The 24012-nt window shown below is 54.2% G+C and overlaps 1 protein-coding gene and 1 long non-coding RNA gene across 2 annotated transcripts in view; one reads left to right on the plus strand and one right to left on the minus strand.

Moving 5' to 3' along the window:
* Positions 1 to 24012, plus strand: part of DCUN1D4 (defective in cullin neddylation 1 domain containing 4) — a 185390-nt gene that overhangs the window by 108399 nt on the left and 52979 nt on the right. The gene's annotated exons all lie outside the window — the stretch shown is intronic.
* Positions 4931 to 9543, minus strand: LOC306801973. The gene is made up of 3 exons (XR_013774235.1): positions 8712 to 9543; positions 6725 to 7164; positions 4931 to 5175 (listed from the first exon to the last, which is right to left on the minus strand). It is a non-coding gene; the product is annotated as an uncharacterized lncRNA (long non-coding RNA).

A 24012-nucleotide genomic window follows, 5' to 3' on the forward strand; every position in this document is an offset into this window, starting at 1 on the left:
TTGACAATATTGCAAATACTTATAAACTGACTTCTCTAAAACAATTAACTATAGGAAAATTAAAACTCAATGTTGACATTTAAATAAATGTCCACTCATATCTGACCAATAACAAATCACTAAATATAGGTGATATATATTCAAATAAAATACAAAATACCTTATTATACCTTCAATTATTAAAATACCTAATACTATTAAAATACCTTTACCATTCTTAAAGTTTCAGCTATTTTTTTTAACAAAAATGCAAAAACAAACACCTTTAGTTTAACATACAAGAACTGAAAATAAAACTGACTCTCTTGTCCTGTTCCCTTGTTCTGTTTGTTCTCCACAGTATAGATAAAAAGCAGCTCTTGGCCTCTCTCCACCCCCATTCCCCTCCCGTCTGCAGCACTGGGTCTGTGCAGGCACAGGGGGAGCAGTGGGGGTGCTGCTGGAGCCTCTGGAGCAGGGTGGCTGTGCCTCCCCCCCTCTCTCGGTGAGCCTGGGCTGTGACCTCACGCTGCTGTGCCTGGGTTTGCTCTGTCCGGGCAGCTGCCTGCAATTGCTTCAAAGTTGTTAATTTTTTCACCTTTGACTTAAAAAGCATAAATTTCTCTCCCCATTAGAATCTGCCAGTTCTAATGTGGACAACTCAGGTTTCCCTGAAACAGGGCATTCATCTCCTCCCCCAGCATTTCTGACAGCTGGAGACAGCTGTCTGTGTCTTTTCACAATTCTCGCTTTCCTGCGTCCCGGCCCTTGCCGCAGGTTGCCTGTCCCTGGACATCCCTTGCAGCTAAATGCACCAAATCCGCGCTTTTTTCCTGTTTTTGTCCCGGTCAGTGTGAAGGCTGCCGCTCCCTCCCCCTTTGGGCTGAGAGCCGCCCGCATGGTCTTGTCCTTCTGCGTCCCAGTCCCCGCAGGTTGCCTGGACATCCCTGCGGCACCGAGCCCGCATTTTTTCGTGGTCCCGTCTCCCTCCCCTCTGTCCCCCACACCCGGGGAGTCGCCTGTAGAGCCCTCCCGCCTTCTGGGGTCAGGGTTTCTGAAGGGGTGAAATAGCAAAAATGTATGTCCTGCAACTCACTTGGAAATATTTCTAACTTAATTTTTCCCCTGGCCTTGCTGATGGCAAGGCCCTTGCTGAACCACCTGCTGCTGGCAAGGCAGTCATAAACTTCCCTCCCCCAGCCCATAGCTAGGTGAGAATCCTTCCCCAGTCTCTGAGGAACTTTAATTGCTTTCTCCGCCTGCTGATAGCAAGGCAGCCGTAAACCTCCCACCCCCTGCTCATGGCTAGGTGGGAATCCTATGAAGTGTCTGATTCTGAACCATCTTACCCAAAAGCAATTCGTCCAAAATCGATTCGGAGGTTCCTGAAACCGACCAGCAGTGCACAGGAGCGAGGCTTCCCGGGACACCTCCTCTCCGACTCGCGTCTGGAACTCGGCTTTTCTTGGTAGAGGGCCATAAATCTCCTCCAAAGTCCTTTTCAACAGCGTGCCTCTTTTGAAGTTCTGTCTTTTGGGGGTCTGTACCTGCCTTTGCAGGCTACAAGGATCCACCAGGGTCTGTGCCAAATGTCTCTGCCTGGGGGGATCTCCTTCATCTCTGTGCGTCTTCTTGACCTTGCCCTTCTGGGGGTCCGCACCCACCTTTGTGGGCTGTGGTGCATCCAGAGACGTCAGATGTCACTGCCCAGCCAAGGGGATGCCAGATGTCAATGCCCACCCAGGGACGCCAGGTGTCCCAGTCTGGGGTTCCTCCTCTGCCCCGAGATCACCCCAGAGGGAAATGAAGGGTGGTTCAAAACCTGGTTTTCCCCAAAGCCGCCGAAGAAAGACTGCCGGAGACAGTTTTCTCTTTTTCCAAGGACAGTTTATTGTTTCTTATCTCTGGGACACTTTGCCTGGCCAGCAGCGGTCTGCTCAGCCTGGCATCCATGGTGGAATCTGCCTGGTGAAAGCAAGGCTCATCTTATATAGTTAGTACTACGTATTACATGTTTACAAAATTTTACCAATACAATACAATTTTATTAAATGGTCCAGCCCTGACCCCAACCAATCCAAGAGGCCAACGTATCACCCAACATGGATGACATGGAGAAGAAGGAGGAAAAGGTGTCCACCCCCCAAATTCTCCATCTTGGCCACGTGTCCCTTATCATAAACATTCAAAAAAACCTATTTATCTACATTCTAACATTCTAATTTACACTCATCTTTATTTTCTGTGTCTCTTCTCTCAATGTGGGCAGATTCTCCCAAAGAGCCAAATCCAGCCCCTGCAGCTCCTGGGCAGCACTCAGGGGTCTCTGAGGGGTCTGCCAGGGGGGGTTTTGCACCCCCAAATAAGCCAGGGAAAAATCCTGGACTCCCACACACTGACTTACAAGGTGGCCCTGGTCCCCGAGGCCTACGGAGGCTCCTGCTCTCCAATTCCGGCCCACTCCCCACTAACGGGGCGAGGGCGCCCAACGCAGGCTGCCAGCTGAAGGGAGCACAAAGGCTCCCAGACCCGCAGCCTGCTTACAGGCCGGTCCACACCCAGGGAGCCACGGAGCTCGGCTTTCCCCCACGGCAACAGGAACCACACTCTACAGTCAGGCAGCCCAACTCACGGCCTAAAGGCCAAGGGCCTTAGGGGCCCCAGGGGCCGGGAGCCCAGCCCCGACTACAGGGAGGGTGCACGCCCGGCCCCATCACTTCTGGCCCCGCGCCTCTGAAAGGCCGGGGCCAGGGACACCCGCCTGATTACAAGGGGGGTCAACCCTCCAACCGCCCGCCGAGACCAGGGGAGCGCACGCAACCCCACTTACGGGGCCGCCCCCCGCAGCCCGGCACCCCCCAACAAGCACCACGGAGCACAGGCGCCGGCCCGCGCCCCGATTAGGGGCCGGCGTGGCAACACAGCCGTCTGCAGGAGCCCCTCCAGCCTCCGCAACGAGGCCGCCAGCGAGGTGGCACCAGCACTTCTTCAACCTGCACCCCGGCAAAGGCCCGGGCGCAGCGGTTCCTGTCACCTGCCTAAAGCAGCCTTCCCAGCCCTGCTTACAGGGACCTGGGGCTGCTCCTGGGGACAAAGGGACAAGCAAGATCTTCACACTAGCCCCTACTACAGGGGGGCAGGCTGCCAATTCACCACCACAAAGGGCACCCTAGGCCCAGACCCCGGCCCTGGCTACAGGCGGGTCACATGCCCACACTACCGCTAAGCGGCTTTGTACCCTCCTCAGAAAGCAGGGGCAAGGCCGGACACTTGCTCCACACAAGCGTTTTGGGGACCTGCTTGTGGCTGCACAGAACTCCTCTTTCCCTCCCGGGAAGTTTAACCTACACTACTCTATTTCTAAAGGGAGACTAAAGCATAAACGCACTTCATCATTCACACCAACTAACGGGAAAGCAGGGGAGAGAGGGACGGAGGGGAAGACAGTCCCAGAAGAGGGAGCAAGTTCCGTGCAGCCAAAGGGCTCAAGGGAGCCATCCCTACTGCTCAGTGGGAGGCAAAAGCATCGCACCTTCATCGCACAACACTGAGGAAAGAGCACAGGGGCCTTCACGCACTGAGGCATTTCAGGGCTGCTTCAGGGACAAACAAAAACAGTGACTCGCCCTGAATACAGGCGGGTCACGCTGGCCAGAGGCCAGCAGCAGGCACAAAGTTGCCACGGCTGGGGAGAAGCCCTGCCCTGCTTACAAGGCGGCCGGGCTGGGGGCACGGGGAGCTCCGTTTCTCCCCTCAGGTGCGGAGACAGGGGCTCTCACCCCCCTTACAAGGTTGCCCCTCTCTCCAGGCTGCCAAAGGAGCACAACGGCAAAAGGCCAACCAGAGCAAAGACCCAGCCCTGCACACAGGGAGTTCGCCCAGCACAAGCAAATTCACCCGCAGCATCTTATAGATGCCCTGGCCATGCCACTAAGGCCTTTTGCCCAGAGGGTCTCTCGAGCCCCTTCTTCAATCCAAGCTCGCTCTTGCCTCGCTGTTCCACTCTTGACCTCGAAGCTGCCTCTCTTCCACCTTGCTCTTGCCCTTCGTCCCACGGCTTCTGCAGATCGACGACGACCCACTCAGGCCTCAGAAGCTCCAGCACCTAAAGGGAACCGCCACCCAACAGCTCCACATCGAGATCCTCACGCCACCACCCACAGGACCCCCCCCTTCCCCACTCAGCTGCCCAAAAGCCTCTACGCTTCAGCTGCACTCACCTCCTCGACGTTCTGCCCAGTCCCACGCCGCACTGGGAGCCGGACCCTCTGGGCAAAAGAAGCTGGGCATGCAAAGCAGCGCGCAAGACGCTCCACCCCTGCTTACAGGGGGCTCAAGCCGCTGCCTGCACTGCAAAGTGCCTGAGACTCCAGAGCACCGGCCCTGACTTACAAGGCGGCCCTGGTCCCCGAGGCCTACGGAGGCTCCTGCTCTCCAATTCCGGCCCACTCCCCACTAACGGGGCGAGGGCGCCTAACGCAGGCTGCCAGCTGAAGGGAGCACAAAGGCTCCCAGACCCGCAGCCTGCTTACAGGCCGGTCCACACCCAGGGAGCCACGGAGCTCGGCTTTCCCCCACGGCAACAGGAACCACAATCTACAGTCAGGCAGCCCAACTCACGGCCTAAAGGCCAAGGGCCTTAGGGGCCCCAGGGGCCGGGAGCCCAGCCCCGACTACAGGGAGGGTGCACGCCCGGCCCCATCACTTCTGGCCCCGCGCCTCTGAAAGGCCGGGGCCAGGGACACCCGCCTGATTACAAGGGGGGTCCCCCCTCCAACCGCCCGCCGAGACCAGGGGAGCGCACGCAACCCCACTTACGGGGCCGCCCCCCGCAGCCCGGCACCCCCCAACAAGCACCACGGAGCACAGGCGCCGGCCCGCGCCCCGATTAGGGGCCGGCGTGGCAACACAGCCGTCTGCAGGAGCCCCTCCAGCCTTCGCAACGAGGCCGCCAGCGAGGTGGCACCAGCACTTCTTCAACCTGCACCCCGGCAAAGGCCCGGGCGCAGCGGTTCCTGTCACCTGCCTAAAGCAGCCTTCCCAGCCCTGCTTACAGGGACCTGGGGCTGCTCCTGGGGACAAAGGGACAAGCAAGATCTTCACACTAGCCCCTACTACAGGGGGGCAGGCTGCCAGTTCATCACCACAAAGGGCACCCTAGGCCCAGACCCCGGCCCTGGCTACAGGCGGGTCACGCTGGCCAGAGGCCAGCAGCAGGCACAAAGTTGCCACGGCTGGGGAGAAGCCCTGCCCTGCTTACAAGGCGGCCGGGCTGGGGGCACGGGGAGCTCCGTTTCTCCCCTCAGGTGCGGAGACAGGGGCTCTCACCCCCCTTACAAGGTTGCCCCTCTCTCCAGGCTGCCAAAGGAGCACAATGGCAAAAGGCCAACCAGAGCAAAGACCCAGCCCTGCACACAGGGAGTTCGCCCAGCACAAGCAAATTCACCCGCAGCATCTTATAGATGCCCTGGCCATGCCACTAAGGCCTTTTGCCCAGAGGGTCTCTCGAGCCCCTTCTTCAATCCAAGCTCGCTCTTGCCTCGCTGTTCCACTCTTGACCTCGAAGCTGCCCCTCTTCCAGCTTGCTCTTGCCCTTCGTCCCACGGCTTCTGCAGATCGACGACGACCCACTCAGGCCTCAGAAGCTCCAGCACCTAAAGGGAACCGCCACCCAACAGCTCCACATCGAGATCCTCACGCCACCACCCACAGGACCCCCCCCTTCCCCACTCAGCTGCCCAAAAGCCTCTACGCTTCAGCTGCACTCACCTCCTCGACGTTCCGCCCAGTCCCACGCCGCACTGGGAGCCGGACCCTCTGGGCAAAAGAAGCTGGGCATGCAAAGCAGCGCACAAGACGCTCCACCCCTGCTTACAGGGGGCTCAAGCCGCTGCCTGCACTGCAAAGTGCCTGGGACTCCAGAGCACCGGCCCTGACTTACAAGGCGGCCCTGGTCCCCGAGGCCTACGGAGGCTCCTGCTCTCCAATTCCGGCCCACTCCCCACTAACGGGGCGAGGGCGACCCAACGCAGGCTGCCAGCTGAAGGGAGCACAAAGGCTCCCAGACCCGCAGCCTGCTTACAGGCCGGTCCACACCCAGGGAGCCACGGAGCTCGGCTTTCCCCCACGGCAACAGGAACCACACTCTACAGTCAGGCAGCCCAACTCACGGCCTAAAGGCCAAGGGCCTTAGGGGCCCCAGGGGCCGGGAGCCCAGCCCCGACTACAGGGAGGGTGCACGCCCGGCCCCATCACTTCTGGCCCCGCGCCTCTGAAAGGCCGGGGCCAGGGACACCCGCCTGATTACAAGGGGGGTCCCCCCTCCAACCGCCCGCCGAGACCAGGGGAGCGCACGCAACCCCACTTACGGGGCCGCCCCCCGCAGCCCGGCACCCCCCAACAAGCACCACGGAGCACAGGCGCCGGCCCGCGCCCCGATTAGGGGCCGGCGTGGCAACACAGCCGTCTGCAGGAGCCCCTCCAGCCTCCGCAACGAGGCCGCCAGCGAGGTGGCACCAGCACTTCTTCAACCTGCACCCCGGCAAAGGCCCGGGCGCAGCGGTTCCTGTCACCTGCCTAAAGCAGCCTTCCCAGCCCTGCTTACAGGGACCTGGGGCTGCTCCTGGGGACAAAGGGACAAGCAAGATCTTCACACTAGCCCCGACGACACGGGGGCAGGCTGCCAATTCACCACCACAAAGGGCACCCTAGGCCCAGACCCCGGCCCTGGCTACAGGCGGGTCACATGCCCACACTACCGCTAAGCGGCTTTGTACCCTCCTCAGAAAGCAGGGGCAAGGCCGGACACTTGCTCCACACAAGCGTTTTGGGGACCTGCTTGTGGCTGCACAGAACTCCTCTTTCCCTCCCGGGAAGTTTAACCTACACTACTCTATTTCTAAAGGGAGACTAAAGCATAAACGCACTTCATCATTCACACCAACTAACGGGAAAGCAGGGGAGAGAGGGACGGAGGGGAAGACAGTCCCAGAAGAGGGAGCAAGTTCCGTGCAGCCAAAGGGCTCAACGGAGGCATCCCTACTGCTCAGTGGGAGGCAAAAGCATCGCACCTTCACCGCACAACACTGAGGAAAGAGCACAGGGGCCTTCACGCACTGAGGCATTTCAGGGCTGCTTCAGGGACAAACAAAAACAGTGACTCGCCCTGAATACAGGCGGGTCACGCTAGCCAGAGGCCAGCAGCAGGCACAAAGTTGCCACGGCTGGGGAGAAGCCCTGCCCTGCTTACAAGGCGGCCGGGCTGGGGGCACGGGGAGCTCCGTTTCTCCCCTCAGGTGCGGAGACAGGGGCTCTCACCCCCCTTACAAGGTTGCCCCTCTCTCCAGGCTGCCAAAGGAGCACAACGGCAAAAGGCCAACCAGAGCAAAGACCCAGCCCTGCACACAGGGAGTTCGCCCAGCACAAGCAAATTCACCCGCAGCACCTTATAGATGCCCTGGCCATGCCACTAAGGCCTTTTGCCCAGAGGGTCTCTCGAGCCCCTTCTTCAATCCAAGCTCGCTCTTGCCTCGCTGTTCCACTCTTGACCTCGAAGCTGCCTCTCTTCCAGCTTGCTCTTGCCCTTCGTCCCACGGCTTCTGCAGATCGACGACGACCCACTCAGGCCTCAGAAGCTCCAGCACCTAAAGGGAACCGCCACCCAACAGCTCCACATCGAGATCCTCACGCCACCACCCACAGGACCCCCCCCTTCCCCACTCAGCTGCCCAAAAGCCTCTACGCTTCAGCTGCACTCACCTCCTCGACGTTCCGCCGAGTCCCACGTCGCACTGGGAGCCGGACCCTCTGGGCAAAAGAAGCTGGGCATGCAAAGCAGCGCACAAGACGCTCCACCCCTGCTTACAGGGGGCTCAAGCCGCTGCCTGCACTGCAAAGTGCCTGGGACTCCAGAGCACCGGCCCTGACTTACAAGGCGGCCCTGGTCCCCGAGGCCTACGGAGGCTCCTGCTCTCCAATTCCGGCCCACTCCCCACTAACGGGGCGAGGGCGCCCAACGCAGGCTGCCAGCTGAAGGGAGCACAAAGGCTCCCAGACCCGCAGCCTGCTTACAGGCCGGTCCACACCCAGGGAGCCACGGAGCTCGGCTTTCCCCCACGGCAACAGGAACCACACTCTACAGTCAGGCAGCCCAACTCACGGCCTAAAGGCCAAGGGCCTTAGGGGCCCCAGGGGCCGGGAGCCCAGCCCCGACTACAGGGAGGGTGCACGCCCGGCCCCATCACTTCTGGCCCCGCGCCTCTGAAAGGCCGGGGCCAGGGACACCCGCCTGATTACAAGGGGGGTCCCCCCTCCAACCGCCCGCCGAGACCAGGGGAGCGCACGCAACCCCACTTACGGGGCCGCCCCCCGCAGCCCGGCACCCCCCAACAAGCACCACGGAGCACAGGCGCCGGCCCGCGCCCCGATTAGGGGCCGGCGTGGCAACACAGCCGTCTGCAGGAGCCCCTCCAGCCTCCGCAACGAGGCCGCCAGCGAGGTGGCACCAGCACTTCTTCAACCTGCACCCCGGCAAAGGCCCGGGCGCAGCGGTTCCTGTCACCTGCCTAAAGCAGCCTTCCCAGCCCTGCTTACAGGGACCTGGGGCTGCTCCTGGGGACAAAGGGACAAGCAAGATCTTCACACTAGCCCCGACTACAGGGGGCAGGCTGCCAATTCACCACCACAAAGGGCACCCTAGGCCCAGACCCCGGCCCTGGCTACAGGCGGGTCACATGCCCACACTACCGCTAAGCGGCTTTGTACCCTCCTCAGAAAGCAGGGGCAAGGCCGGACACTTGCTCCACACAAGCGTTTTGGGGACCTGCTTGTGGCTGCACAGAACTCCTCTTTCCCTCCCGGGAAGTTTAACCTACACTACTCTATTTCTAAAGGGAGACTAAAGCATAAACGCACTTCATCATTCACACCAACTAACGGGAAAGCAGGGGAGAGAGGGACGGAGGGGAAGACAGTCCCAGAAGAGGGAGCAAGTTCCGTGCAGCCAAAGGGCTCAAGGGAGCCATCCCTACTGCTCAGTGGGAGGCAAAAGCATCGCACCTTCACCGCACAACACTGAGGAAAGAGCACAGGGGCCTTCACGCACTGAGGCATTTCAGGGCTGCTTCAGGGACAAACAAAAACAGTGACTCGCCCTGAATACAGGCGGGTCACGCTGGCCAGAGGCCAGCAGCAGGCACAAAGTTGCCACGGCTGGGGAGAAGCCCTGCCCTGCTTACAAGGCGGCCGGGCTGGGGGCACGGGGAGCTCCGTTTCTCCCCTCAGGTGCGGAGACAGGGGCTCTCACCCCCCTTACAAGGTTGCCCCTCTCTCCAGGCTGCCAAAGGAGCACAACGGCAAAAGGCCAACCAGAGCAAAGACCCAGCCCTGCACACAGGGAGTTCGCCCAGCACAAGCAAATTCACCCGCAGCATCTTATAGATGCCCTGGCCATGCCACTAAGGCCTTTTGCCCAGAGGGTCTCTCGAGCCCCTTCTTCAATCCAAGCTCGCTCTTGCCTCGCTGTTCCACTCTTGACCTCGAAGCTGCCCCTCTTCCAGCTTGCTCTTGCCCTTCGTCCCACGGCTTCTGCAGATCGACGACGACCCACTCAGGCCTCAGAAGCTCCAGCACCTAAAGGGAACCGCCACCCAACAGCTCCACATCGAGATCCTCACGCCACCACCCACAGGACCCCCCCCTTCCCCACTCAGCTGCCCAAAAGCCTCTACGCTTCAGCTGCACTCACCTCCTCGACGTTCCGCCCAGTCCCACGCCGCACTGGGAGCCGGACCCTCTGGGCAAAAGAAGCTGGGCATGCAAAGCAGCGCACAAGACGCTCCACCCCTGCTTACAGGGGGCTCAAGCCGCTGCCTGCACTGCAAAGTGCCTGGGACTCCAGAGCACCGGCCCTGACTTACAAGGCGGCCCTGGTCCCCGAGGCCTACGGAGGCTCCTGCTCTCCAATTCCGGCCCACTCCCCACTAACGGGGCGAGGGCGCCCAACGCAGGCTGCCAGCTGAAGGGAGCACAAAGGCTCCCAGACCCGCAGCCTGCTTACAGGCCGGTCCACACCCAGGGAGCCACGGAGCTCGGCTTTCCCCCACGGCAACAGGAACCACACTCTACAGTCAGGCAGCCCAACTCACGGCCTAAAGGCCAAGGGCCTTAGGGGCCCCAGGGGCCGGGAGCCCAGCCCCGACTACAGGGAGGGTGCACGCCCGGCCCCATCACTTCTGGCCCCGCGCCTCTGAAAGGCCGGGGCCAGGGACACCCGCCTGATTACAAGGGGGGTCCCCCCTCCAACCGCCCGCCGAGACCAGGGGGGCGCACGCAACCCCACTTACGGGGCCGCCCCCCCGCAGCCCGGCACCCCCCAACAAGCACCACGGAGCACAGGCGCCGGCCCGCGCCCCGATTAGGGGCCGGCGTGGCAACACAGCCGTCTGCAGGAGCCCCTCCAGCCTCCGCAACGAGGCCGCCAGCGAGGTGGCACCAGCACTTCTTCAACCTGCACCCCGGCAAAGGCCCGGGCGCAGCGGTTCCTGTCACCTGCCTAAAGCAGCCTTCCCAGCCCTGCTTACAGGGACCTGGGGCTGCTCCTGGGGACAAAGGGACAAGCAAGATCTTCACACTAGCCCCGACGACAGGGGGGCAGGCTGCCAGTTCATCACCACAAAGGGCACCCTAGGCCCAGACCCCGGCCCTGGCTACAGGCGGGTCACGCTGGCCAGAGGCCAGCAGCAGGCACAAAGTTGCCACGGCTGGGGAGAAGCCCTGCCCTGCTTACAAGGCGGCCGGGCTGGGGGCACGGGGAGCTCCGTTTCTCCCCTCAGGTGCGGAGACAGGGGCTCTCACCCCCCTTACAAGGTTGCCCCTCTCTCCAGGCTGCCAAAGGAGCACAACGGCAAAAGGCCAACCAGAGCAAAGACCCAGCCCTGCACACAGGGAGTTCGCCCAGCACAAGCAAATTCACCCGCAGCATCTTATAGATGCCCTGGCCATGCCACTAAGGCCTTTTGCCCAGAGGGTCTCTCGAGCCCCTTCTTCAATCCAAGCTCGCTCTTGCCTCGCTGTTCCACTCTTGACCTCGAAGCTGCCTCTCTTCCAGCTTGCTCTTGCCCTTCGTCCCACGGCTTCTGCAGATCGACGACGACCCACTCAGGCCTCAGAAGCTCCAGCACCTAAAGGGAACCGCCACCCAACAGCTCCACATCGAGATCCTCACGCCACCACCCACAGGACCCCCCCCTTCCCCACTCAGCTGCCCAAAAGCCTCTACGCTTCAGCTGCACTCACCTCCTCGACGTTCCGCCCAGTCCCACGCCGCACTGGGAGCCGGACCCTCTGGGCAAAAGAAGCTGGGCATGCAAAGCAGCGCACAAGACGCTCCACCCCTGCTTACAGGGGGCTCAAGCCGCTGCCTGCACTGCAAAGTGCCTGGGACTCCAGAGCACCGGCCCTGACTTACAAGGCGGCCCTGGTCCCCGAGGCCTACGGAGGCTCCTGCTCTCCAATTCCGGCCCACTCCCCACTAACGGGGCGAGGGCGCCCAACGCAGGCTGCCAGCTGAAGGGAGCACAAAGGCTCCCAGACCCGCAGCCTGCTTACAGGCCGGTCCACACCCAGGGAGCCACGGAGCTCGGCTTTCCCCCACGGCAACAGGAACCACACTCTACAGTCAGGCAGCCCAACTCACGGCCTAAAGGCCAAGGGCCTTAGGGGCCCCAGGGGCCGGGAGCCCAGCCCCGACTACAGGGAGGGTGCACGCCCGGCCCCATCACTTCTGGCCCCGCGCCTCTGAAAGGCCGGGGCCAGGGACACCCGCCTGATTACAAGGGGGGTCCCCCCTCCAACCGCCCGCCGAGACCAGGGGAGCGCACGCAACCCCACTTACGGGGCCGCCCCCCGCAGCCCGGCACCTCCCAACAAGCACCACGGAGCACAGGCGCCGGCCCGCGCCCCGATTAGGGGCCGGCGTGGCAACACAGCCGTCTGCAGGAGCCCCTCCAGCCTCCGCAACGAGGCCGCCAGCGAGGTGGCACCAGCACTTCTTCAACCTGCACCCCGGCAAAGGCCCGGGCGCAGCGGTTCCTGTCACCTGCCTAAAGCAGCCTTCCTAGCCCTGCTTACAGGGACCTGGGGCTGCTCCTGGGGACAAAGGGACAAGCAAGATCTTCACACTAGCCCCGACGACAGGGGGGCAGGCTGCCAGTTCACCACCACAAAGGGCACCCTAGGCCCAGACCCCGGCCCTGGCTACAGGCGGGTCACGCTGGCCAGAGGCCAGCAGCAGGCACAAAGTTGCCACGGCTGGGGAGAAGCCCTGCCCTGCTTACAAGGCGGCCGGGCTGGGGGCACGGGGAGCTCCGTTTCTCCCCTCAGGTGCGGAGACAGGGGCTCTCACCCCCCTTACAAGGTTGCCCCTCTCTCCAGGCTGCCAAAGGAGCACAACGGCAAAAGGCCAACCAGAGCAAAGACCCAGCCCTGCACACAGGGAGTTCGCCCAGCACAAGCAAATTCACCCGCAGCACCTTATAGATGCCCTGGCCATGCCACTAAGGCCTTTTGCCCAGAGGGTCTCTCGTGCCCCTTCTTCAATCCAAGCTCGCTCTTGCCTCGCTGTTCCTCTCTTGACCTCGAAGCTGCCTCTCTTCCAGCTTGCTCTTGCCCCATCGTCCCACGGCTTCTGCAGTTTGACGATGACCCACTCACACTTTAGATCCTCTGGATCCTTCGCCTGGTTCCCTACAGCCCTCCATGCTTAGTCTCCAACCTCCGCATTAAAAATATTTGCAGGTTTTTCATGATAAATATTTCTGTAATTATGTTTGCAGGGATTACTCTGTTCGTGTAGAGCCCCCTCTGCTCCCTCTGAATGATTGGAAAAACGATTTACCTCCATTTTTGCAATGTCTGTATTGTTGTGTTATTATTTTACTTTGCTAGGTTTTTTTCATCTTTGCTAGGTCTACTGTAATTAGTCTTACTTTAAAATATATTTACTGGATACAATGTGTTTTATAGTGCCCATGCAGTGCTGTGAATAATTCTCATTAACATTGTTTTGTGCATTTAATACTATCACAAGGTTGACAAATTTTTGTGGATGTATGTTTTTTGTAATCCTTTTTCTTGAAAGTGGAAATTTTGTAAAGGTACAGTTAGACATTTAAAAACTTTTAGCCTAAGTTGTTGACAACACCTTGGTTCATTCTCTTCGTAGTTTTTAAAGAAATGGAGTCATGTTTGTGCCTTATGACACAGCAGTCTGGGTTTTCTAATAAATTTTGTCTGCAGCTGCCATTTTGACACAACCATAGCTTTCTAAAATATCTTAGGTTTTCAGCTAAAAATGTCACGTTTTCCTTTTAAGTTATCCCAGATTTCCTTTCAAACATGCTGAGTTTGACTGCTGTGTTAGAACAGATTCTCCCTCAAATGTGCTCATTTTCCCTCTCTCAATTACTGCAAATTTCCCTGTGAAAAGAAGCACTATTTAGTTTCATGTATGTTACTTCAGTTTTTGTAACATGAAAAGGACTTCGCACCTTTTGTTAGGACTGCGTCTGTTTTTGCCTCTCAACACATTTCCTACCTGTGTCATATATATCACCTATACTTTTATCTCAAAAGCATTTGTTGTCTGCCCCACACACTTACGCAAATGTTCCCTTCAAAATATCTCCCACAGATTAACACTTATTTTGCTCATAAAATTTTCCATACCACAGATTACTTTAGATTTTACTTTCATTCATTGTTTTTCAGATTAACTGAGATTTCAATATTCATTCTAGCCCTTAAATATTACCTCTGGTGTTATTAGAAAACTTTCTCGCCACATCCAATCCAATTTTTACCTTAGACTCTTCCCCAAAAATAATTTTCTCCTGTGGGAGTCCAGGATTTTTCCCTGGCTCCTTTGGGGGTGCAAAAACCCCCCTGGCAGACCCCTCAGAGACCCCTGAGTGCTGCCCAGGAGCTGCAGGGGCTGGATTTGGCTCCTTGGGAGAATCTGCCCACATTGAGAGAAGAGACACAGAAAATAATGATGAGTAGAGTGTAAATTAGAATGTTAGAACGTAAATAAATAGGTTTTCTTGAATGTTTATGATAAGGGACACGTGGCCAAGATGGAGAATTTGGGGGGTGGACACCTTTTCCTCCTTCTTCTCCATGTCATCCATGTTGGGTGACACATTGGCCTCTTGGATTGGTTGGGGTCAGGGCTGAACCATTTAATAAAACTGTATTGTATTGGTAAAATTTTGTAAACATGTAATACGTAGTACTAACCATATAAGATAAGCCCTGCCTTGACCAGGCAGATTCCACCATGGATGCCAGGCTGAGCAGACCGCTGCTGGCCAGGCAAAATGTCCCAGAGATAAGAAACAATAAACTGTCCTTGGAAAAAGAGAAAACTGTCTCCGGCAGTCTTTCTTCGGCGGCTTCGGGGCAAACCAGGTTTTGAACCACCTTCGTGTCCCTCTGGGGTGATCTCGGGGCAGAGGAGGAACCCCAGACTGCGACATTCTCCATTGGATATCCATTCTGATTTTCCCATAAAAAATATTCGCTCCATGTCCTTCACACATAACAGCCGCTTATGTCTCCACACCACTGAATTTTGCCTCAAAATGTTCATCCCGTGCCACACAGGTTATGCAATGGAATTCCAGCATTCCTCCTCCCTCAACTTCCTGCTGCCCCTCTGAGTTTCCTCAGTACTTTCCCTCGCAAAGTGAAACATTGTGCCGCCCTGTGGTGGCCGCCCTCCACCGCTCCTGTGTGTCTCCCACCAGAGGCTGCCCATCGGCGGCAACCTCCCCCTCCCCGTTCCTCCTCAGACGGCACATGGAGCTCCGCCCGGTACCTCGCCAGAGGCGGACACAGAGCATTTAAATTCGCGCCGCCGTGGCTCAGCCGAGCAGGGCGCAGCGAGGCATGGCCAGGCTGCCGCGGCGCAGGAGAGGTGGACGGAGCGGGGCGGGGCCGGCGGGCCGCGGCTCAGGGGAGCGGGGCGGGGCGGGGCCGGCGGGCCGCGGCTCAGGGGAGCGGGGCGGGGCGGGGCCGGGGGACCGCGGCTCAGGGGAGCGGGGCGGGGCCGGGCAGGGGGGCCGCGGCTCAGGGGAGCGGGGCGGGGCCGGGCCGGGGGGCCGCGGCTCAGGGGAGCGGGGCGGGGCCGGGCCGGCGGGCCGCGGCTCAGGGGAGCGGGGCGGGGCCGGCGGGCCGCGGCTCAGGGGAGCGGGGCGGGGCCGGGCCGGGGGGCCGCGGCTCAGGGGAGCGGGGCGGGGCCGGGCCGGCGGGCCGCGGCTCAGGGGAGCGGGGCGGGGCCGGGCCGGCGGGCCGCGGCTCAGGGGAGCGGGGCGGGGCCGGGCCGGCGGGCCGCGGCTCAGGGGAGCGGGGCGGGGCCGGGCCGGCGGGCCGCGGCTCAGGGGAGCGGGGCGGGGCCGGGCCGGCGGGCCGCGGCTCAGGGGAGCGGGGCGGGGCCGGGCCGGCGGGCCGCGGCTCAGGGGAGCGGGGCGGGGCCGGGCCGGCGGGCCGCGGCTCAGGGGAGCGGGGCGGGGCCGGGCCGGCGGGCCGCGGCTCGGCGGGGGGGGGGGGGGGGCCGGGACGGGCCGGGCGGCCGCGGCTCGGGGGAGCTGGGTGGACGGGGGGCCGCGCCAGCCCGAGGGGAACCCGCCCGTACCTCCCGTGTCCCTCAGGGCGCAGCCGCACCTCCATCAGAGACATCGGCAAGCCCACAACCCCCTGCAGCGATCCTCACGCCCCCTCAGCGGCAGAGTTCTGCCCCCGCCTCAGTTACAGTGTACCCCGTGCCTCTCAGAGACGCGCACGGATCCTCTGCCATACCCCTAAACGACCTCTGTTTTCCCTCAGCAACACGCAGCGGCTACACCCCCCCCTTCAGTGACGCTCATGCCTCCTCAGCAAACACAGTAGTCTAAACACCCGCTGCCGCGTGAGGGAGCGGCCCGGCCCCGCCCACATGGCGGACGCCTCTCGACTGAGGCCCCGCCCCTGCGCCTGAGATGAGCGGGGTGCGAAGCCCAGCTGCAGTGCGGCACATCGATAAAATGGCGTCTTACACCCCTCCCACCGCCGGCCCCTCCCCCGGGACGGCGCGGCGATGAAATGGCGTCTTACACCCCCCCCGGGACGGCAAGGCGATGAAATGGCGTCTAACACCCGCCCCCCCCCCCCCCCCCCCCCGGGACGCTCATGTCCCCTCAGTTACACACGGGCACTCGGCCACTCAATAAGTCACTTCTTATTTCCTCAGTGACACGCGAGGCACCTGCCACTCCCCAAAGTGACCCTCGGGTTTTATCACGAAATTTTCTCTGCCCATCCTTCCCAAATCGCCTCACACTTTTCCCCAAAATAACCTGTCTCCCCGAGAGAACCCCTCACATTTTTCCACCCATAACGTCGGCTTCATGTACCTCAACCATTACCGAGGCTTTTGCTCCCAAACACATAAATTTTACTCCAAAATGTTCACCCCTTGCCCCACAGCTGAGGCCAGAGTATCCAGCAATGCTCCCCCATCACGTTCTTAGTGTCCCCTCTGACTTACCTCATCTTTTCTCCTCACGAACTGCACAATCCTCTGACGGCCGCCATTTTTCACTTTGCCTCCCTGACGTCGCGTGGTACTCCGCAAGGAGCCTCGCCGCTTTGTGAGGGGAGCGGGCGGAGCCGCCGCCGTGTGAGGGGAGGGGGCGGAGCCGCCGCCTGAGCGCCCGCCGCCGTGTAAGGGGAGCGGGCGGAGCCGCCGCCTGAGTCCCCGTGGCTGCGTGAGGGGAGCGGGCGGAGCTGTCGCCTGAGTCCCCGTGGCTGCGTGAGGGGAGCGGGCGGAGCTGTCGCCTGAACTCCCCCCGCTGTGTGAGGGGATCGGGTCAAGCTTCCCACATGGTAGACACCTCGCAACTAAGTTTCCGCCCTTGCCCCTGAAATGAGCGAGGCGCGAGGCCGCCGCGGAGGACATGAGATAAGCTCGAATCCCCTCTCAGCAAGCCCGAAAAGAATACTGTGTATCACTCCCCTCACACACCAGCTACTCCCTTCGAAACGACCTCCTCAGACAATCCCGAACAATAGCCCGACACTCCTCTTATAACCTGCCCCGGTCCAGCATTGGTGGGATTTGGGTGCTCGCTGTGATTGCCCCGGGAGTCTCCGGGGCTCCCATTGGTCAGCAAGGGCGCTCATTCTCTCGGGTCGTCGAGGGTACGTGCAGATCCTTCCACCTGTAGCAGCCCGCAGCGCTGACGTCATTGCGCTGACTTCATCCCAGGAGCCACCACGCCCCTCTGGAACAACGCACACCACACCCCGGACCCCTCTAAGCCTTTAACTACAGGTAATTAACTCATTGCATCACTTCAACCAACCCCCCAAAACAACGAACTGCATCCCTGAAGCTACAACATTAACATTAGAAAACTAATAAACCCCAACCCACAACAAACATCAACCCAATTTTATTTATAACACTTGTTACTCCCTCAGTGACACCAGGGGCACCTGCCCTCCCCTCAGTGACAGTCATATTCCCTCAGTGACACTCATACCCCCTCAGCATGACTAGGGGCACCCACCTCTCCCTCAGTGTTCATTCTGGTCCTTACCATTTCCTTTTACACCTTTCTGATAATCCTGTTCTTTCATTAATTCCTTTTAACTGAGGTTATAGGGTATTACTTTGTTAAATGATTCTCTAAATATCCTAATAAGACAGTTTTATTTCACGAATGGTATTGCATTCACAAATACAGTATCAGTCAGTAGAAAATCATCAGACAGATAGTTTACTCAGAGATAATAGTTAATAACCCAAGAAAAAGAGAGAAGAACCCTGATCACTGACTTCTCTGGAGTAAAATTCCCCATGCTCGGGGTTTTGCAATACTTGATATTCTCCTTTGATTGTAGATGGAGCCTCAAGAAAGGAAATTATTCTCTAATTTTCTTCCCCTTTATCAAAAGTTTCCCCTCTTCATGACAGAAGTATAATAGATGCAGTCTCTGAACCAAGGTGTCAGGGATGTCTTCTGCTTAAAATACAGAACTGGCTGATGCAGCATCAGAAAAATCTTGCAAATAATTTAATCAGCTGTTCTTTTACCTATACTACTTAAGAACAAATTAAACATATAACATAGAAGTGGCCTTTAATCTGCTGGCATTCAGGAGATGTTTTAGGGCAAATCAAATTGTCTGCTTGGTCCAGTTTACAGCAGCAGGCACTGACTCAATCCCTGACAAAGTGCACTGCCACATAGCATCCTGAAACAAGCACTGAGAGGTCCCACAAAACCCCTTCCACTTCTATTTCTGTGGATCCCAGTGGTTTAGAGAAGTTAGTATGTACTTTCTCCTCGGTGTTAGGGCCCTCTAATCGTCTGCAGAATCAAAAGTTCTCTAAGCTTTTAATGCAGGTCAGGCTCAGCTCTTCATGGTGTATTCAACCAAAATGCAGCTATTTAGCTTCCCTTTAAAACACTCTTCTTTCCCAAAGCAAGAACCCTGGCATAGCACTGTAATTATAAACTGCAAGTTCCAAAATTAGCAAGTGGTAAAGGTGAAAGAGGATAGAAGGATAACACACCCATGATTCATCATTTGTTGAGTGAGGTCCAACATGGATGGGAATATTAACAAGCACTTTGTGCTTTGAGCTGACTCAACAAAACACACAGAAAGGGCAATTTTCATTGCACAGCGAGCAGAGCTCCCACTCCAAAGGCAAAGATGCTCCTCTTGCAACAACCAGTGTGGAACTCTGAGGCTTCAGCTGATGGGGGACCTCTGCCAGATCACTGCAGGGAGAGACACTGCAAGTGCAGGCATCAGGTGTTCAGACAGCTCAAGTGTCTGGCAGAGACCTCAGCAACGATTTCATAGCAAGAATAAAACTTCTGTACATTGGAAACAGAAATATTGTAGTATTTTTCAGCAGCTCTTTCATAGCAGAAGAGTTCAGACAAAATATAACAATAAATCATGGGGAAAGTTTGTGGATGTGATGGAGGCCTTTTCCTAATCCAGAAGTGAGATTTTCTAATCTGAAGACCTTTCTTTTTCCACAGTAAACAGGTGTTAAAAAACAAGGGAAACACATTAATTTCATGTTTTCCTTTCTTGCTGCTTAACTGCATTCCTTTGCTTTTATCATGACCAGTAATTCCCCCTCACACACCCCCTGCCTCACCAGTGAGTTTCCACATTACTATCATAGGGTTTGAGTGCTGTTTAGCATGGAAATAGCATCAGATTACTCAGCTTAAAATAATATTTTTCCAGGGCTCAGTAATTGTAGTCAAAGGATGCTTTATTTGTATTTCAGGTAGTAAAGTACTAATTTTTCTTCTTTATACTTGAGGGGAATTTTAAAATCCTGGGTTCAGAACAAGCTAAGCCTTTGTGTTTCTCAGGAGATCTGAAGTGTGTTTAAAAAAAAAAAAAAAGAAAACAGCAACCCAACATTAAAAATCTTCAAGTGTCCAAGTCATACCTGTCCTATCAGAGCTGGGGCTCTGCTCAGAGAGCAGGAGGCAGCCCATAAAGGAGCCATTGTGTGGGGAGCAGCAGGACACAATCCTGCATTTATGGAGGATTGACTGTTCTCTCTGTTTTTTAATCAAGCTTTGTCCCAGAGCACCACGGTCAAATATCCCAGTGGCACCTTTACCTTTCAAGTGCATCCTTCACTTGATTGTCAACATAATCCATCCTTCTGTAAAGACACTCCAAGCTTTGTTTTATTAATGAGATCACCTTCTCTCCCTTACACTCACCACCTTCACTGCCTTGACCTGGGCTGCTTTTTCAAGCTACCAGACTGGCTTCTAGTGCCATCTATTAAAATACATTTTCTCTTTCTCAGCATAAGAACAGTGACTAAATAGAGCTACATTTTAAAAAAGTTTAACTTCTGTGTCTTGCCAAATTATCCATTTCTGGAGGCATCTTGGAACTTAAAAAGAAACAAAGGAAAAGGAAGGTATAATTGCTGTTTTGCTTCTCTCTAAGCATTCTCTTGCATTAGCAAATTTGGGAGAAAAAAAGGTGATGAGAAACACCTTCCTTTCACAGGTGATGAGTGCTAAAGTTCTCATTACCACAACTTTTTAAATTGGATTGATTGTTTTCAATCACTCTGCAAATATTCTATGATTCATGGGCAAATTTTCTGTATATTGCTTGATCATGTTACCATCCTACTACCTGTATGCTTTTGCAACCACCAATTTTCACAAAGAGCAAACAATCCCTGCTCAGTTAATGCAGTTCTGCTTATGTTGTCTTTAACTACAGACAGAAAAAGCAAAATTGCAGACACCACTTTTTTAGAGGGTCATGTTGTGGTTTGGGAAGGGTATTCTCCAATTTAGTTCTCCCAGTAAAAGCACTCCCTCCTCCCTGGGGTGGGATGGAGAGAAGATAAAAGGCATAAAAGGTATAACTTCCAAGTTTTTGTCTTCAGCTTTGAATTTAAATTATGTTAAACATTATGCTTTCAGTTTCAGCATCAAGAAAAACTAATTAAAAGAACTATTTAAATTATATTGTGAAAATATACTACAGTTATGTGTAATTCCTTAACACTCGTGGGTTTAATTGATATTTTTCACTAAGTTTGCAATGGAAGCATGAAATAATTCCAAAGAATTCCTCTGCAGCGTGTTTATCATGGGCCAGCCTCCCTCTCTCATAAACAGACTGTGCCTGGAAACTGGAACTACTCACCTAGCACAGCTTTGTTTAAAAGCCTTCCCTTGGCACCCCTATCCCTCCTGAATCTTCCAGCAGGGAGAACGAGGATGTTTTGGCCCCATTTCACTCGAGAATATGCCTAATTTCATCATAGTCAGCAAAATACTTAGGCACATGCTGTGCTTTATCTTTTATTTTCTTTTTAAGGTGGCCTCTTTAACTTTGTTAGCCCTTAACTCCTTTTTCAGAAAGTAGAGGGATTTACAAGTGGTTTTATATCCCTTAGAGTTCTGTTAAAACAGAAATTAGGTTCTCACTTGTGCAAGTCAATCCTGAAAGTGAAAAAAAGCCCAACCAAAACAAACAGCATAAATATACTCCTTTTTGTTTTGTTTTTCTGAGGAGAAACAATTTGCAGGAGATAACTTTTCCTAGAGCAGCTGGAACAGCAGGAGAAAAAAAACATGGACATGCTTTCCAGCCTGCTAACCCTTCTGCAATTCCAAAACAGGAGTACTGAAAAGCACAAGGAGTTTTTCAGTTGAGTTTTATTAAATCAGGCTTTGAGACAGATCCTGTCTCAGGAGCCTCAGGTTCACAGAAGCTGGAGGTTTTGTGCATGAAGTCCTTCTCTCCCATTACTGGAGCAGGTTCTGCAGTTCATTTTCTATTATTTCCTTTTTTTTGCTTTTTCCTCCTTCTCTTTTATTAGAAATATAGCTCTTATACCTTCCCTTGAACATTTTATAACAATTTTACAAAGCTGTACTTTGGGTCTTATTCCTCCTTGCTCCCCTTGAAAAAAAAAAAATTGAGTCATAAATGGGACACAAGCACCTGGTTTCCCTGAGAGAATACAAATTTTAGGTAGCTGCCACTAATTTCACATGTGCTAAATTGCAACCCTTATCAGATTTAGCTAAAATAAATCAAGGTGTAAACAGACAGGAGGGAATAGCCTTATTCTGACAGGAGCAGGAAGAACCTGGAGTGTGTTTGTTCCTGAATAAAGCAAAGGCAGCTATTGAATGAGTCCAGCTAGCTGGGATGATTCAAATTAAGCACCAGATTTAGGTCTTGATGTTCAAATCTCAGTCACAGAAATTTTTCTGAGAGCTTGCATGCAAAGCTGCTTGTATCACTTGCAAGGATGCACTCAGGGCAGCTTTTCTACTTGTCAGAAGACAGAAACAGCTCAGAAACAGCTCAAAAAAAAAAAAAAAACCAACCCAAAAAAAACCCCAACAAATAAAAGCTGTCAAAATTGTGTTTGAAAGACATAAATAGAAGCCATCAATTGTTTCTTTGTTTGTTTCCAAGAGGGCAAACAGGGACAATACAAGCCTGGGATAAGGAGAGAAGAGTTGGGAGAAAAAGGCAATGATAGGAAACAGAAAAGGAAAATGTTCAGAGGAAAAGGAATTTGTAATCCTAAAGGAGATATTCTTCAGAGCTGAAATAAATGCAGGATTCCTAAACCTCAGCAGGCCTTTACTGCCTGCATATATTTATTAAACCCAGTGAGAAAAGAAAAGGCACAGTTCATTTCCCTCAAAGGTCTGGGCTCTCATCTGTGCTGAGCAGTGAAGACAAAATCCAAAAATTCTTACTCCCAGTCTGGAGTAATAATTAAAACATCCTTATTAGCCAGCATGCCCTCAAGAAGCTTATCAAAAATCATAGAAAAAACCTAACTTGATTTTTGACTGTAAAAAATATTTAAATAGATACCATTGACCAGGATTTTTTTTTTTTTCAATGTGGGTTAGAAACATAATCAAGCACATTGTAAATGGCATATTCTCTTTACATACTCTTGCAGTTGTTCCATGATCTGCTGTTCAAAATGCTCCAAATTTCAAAAAGGCTACAGGCTCTAGATCTCTAAGACCAGCCTTTGTGAGAAAGTTTTGAAGTATTTAGTATTTTCAAATACACTATCTGCTTATCCCACTTATATTTTTGCATTTACAGACTATAAATATCAAAGAACTCTTGCTACTTTTACCTGCCAAAGTTTTCATGTGTGGGTTTGACACCCAAAATGAGATTATAAGTGAAGGAAAGAAGATGCAATCCCTTTTCTGAGGACACAGATCTTTGCAGGGAGTTTCCCTTCTCAGGAATATAAGAGCTGTTTTCATTCTAGAAATTATTTACTTATCCCCTTTAAGTGGCAAGTATCAGCTGGAAACAATTACCTTTGGAAAGAGGAAGTTTTCAATTTTAGGATGAGTTGAGCACCATTTGTAATTCCGTGCCTTCAGGCTGCCTTAACTAAAAAGTTCAATAAGTTAAAGCCAGGAAAAGGGAAGAGGGGGGGAAAAACCCAAACCAAGAAAAAAAAAAAGAAACCCCAAAACTTTAATTATTTCCAGCCAAATAAATCTTTTAGCCTTTTGTTTGCACACAGATATTTTGCTTGTGGAATGGTTGTAAGTTGTGCTCTTTTTTTAACATTTTCTGAGTTTGTTTGAAGTGACAGTGCTGCAGCATTGCGAGGATGAAGTCCAGATGTCATCATTCTGAAATCCAGGGCACGTGATGGATGATCCTCAATACTGTTTATAAACAGAGGGTTAAACACAGAGCCAACATAACAGCCTGGCTTGTCTTGCATTTTAAAAATATTAAAAAAAAATACAACAGATATTGGTTTGTTCAGAAGAGAGTTCTAGAAATGCCATTTTTAAAAAGTATCATTTTACATAAGAAAAAAGCCCCAAATATTCACACAGAAATACTTCCCCCTCACACAAAGAAAACATTTCTTTTTTGATCTTGATACAAAATATTTCAGCCACTGGCAAGCTGCAAAACCTATCACTTCTGTTAGAATAACTGAAAATGAGTTCTTATCTGAATCTTATCCTAACTCTAGAATATAAATATATTGTTGATCTGCAAAGAGGGCCTGGCAATATCACAAAAACTGTTTTTCTGAGATGGTTTTCAATCCCACTGTTTAGGACAGGACTGGAATTACCTTTTTTCATACAAAAAGCATGGTTTTGAAGTGTTTTAACACTTTACATCAGCAGAATTAAAACAATTTTTATTTTCTTTTAAAATAGATGCAAAGAGGTTAGATGAATTGCATGCAGTAAGGCAAAGGGGGGTTTTTAATATTTTATATTATATTATTGTGTTATACCTTATAATTGCCAATCATATTCAGGCCTTATTTACACCTAGGAATTGCTGATTTTATTCAGGCATCAGTGGTATTTTTCCCCATCTATTGTTTGCTTGCCTTTTCTAAGAACTTTTTAAATTTCTGTGTGTCTTATAAACCCTGTTCACCCTCTA

Source organism: Erithacus rubecula (assembly GCF_903797595.1).
Source record: "Erithacus rubecula genome assembly, chromosome: 5".
Lineage (NCBI taxonomy): Eukaryota > Metazoa > Chordata > Aves > Passeriformes > Muscicapidae > Erithacus > Erithacus rubecula.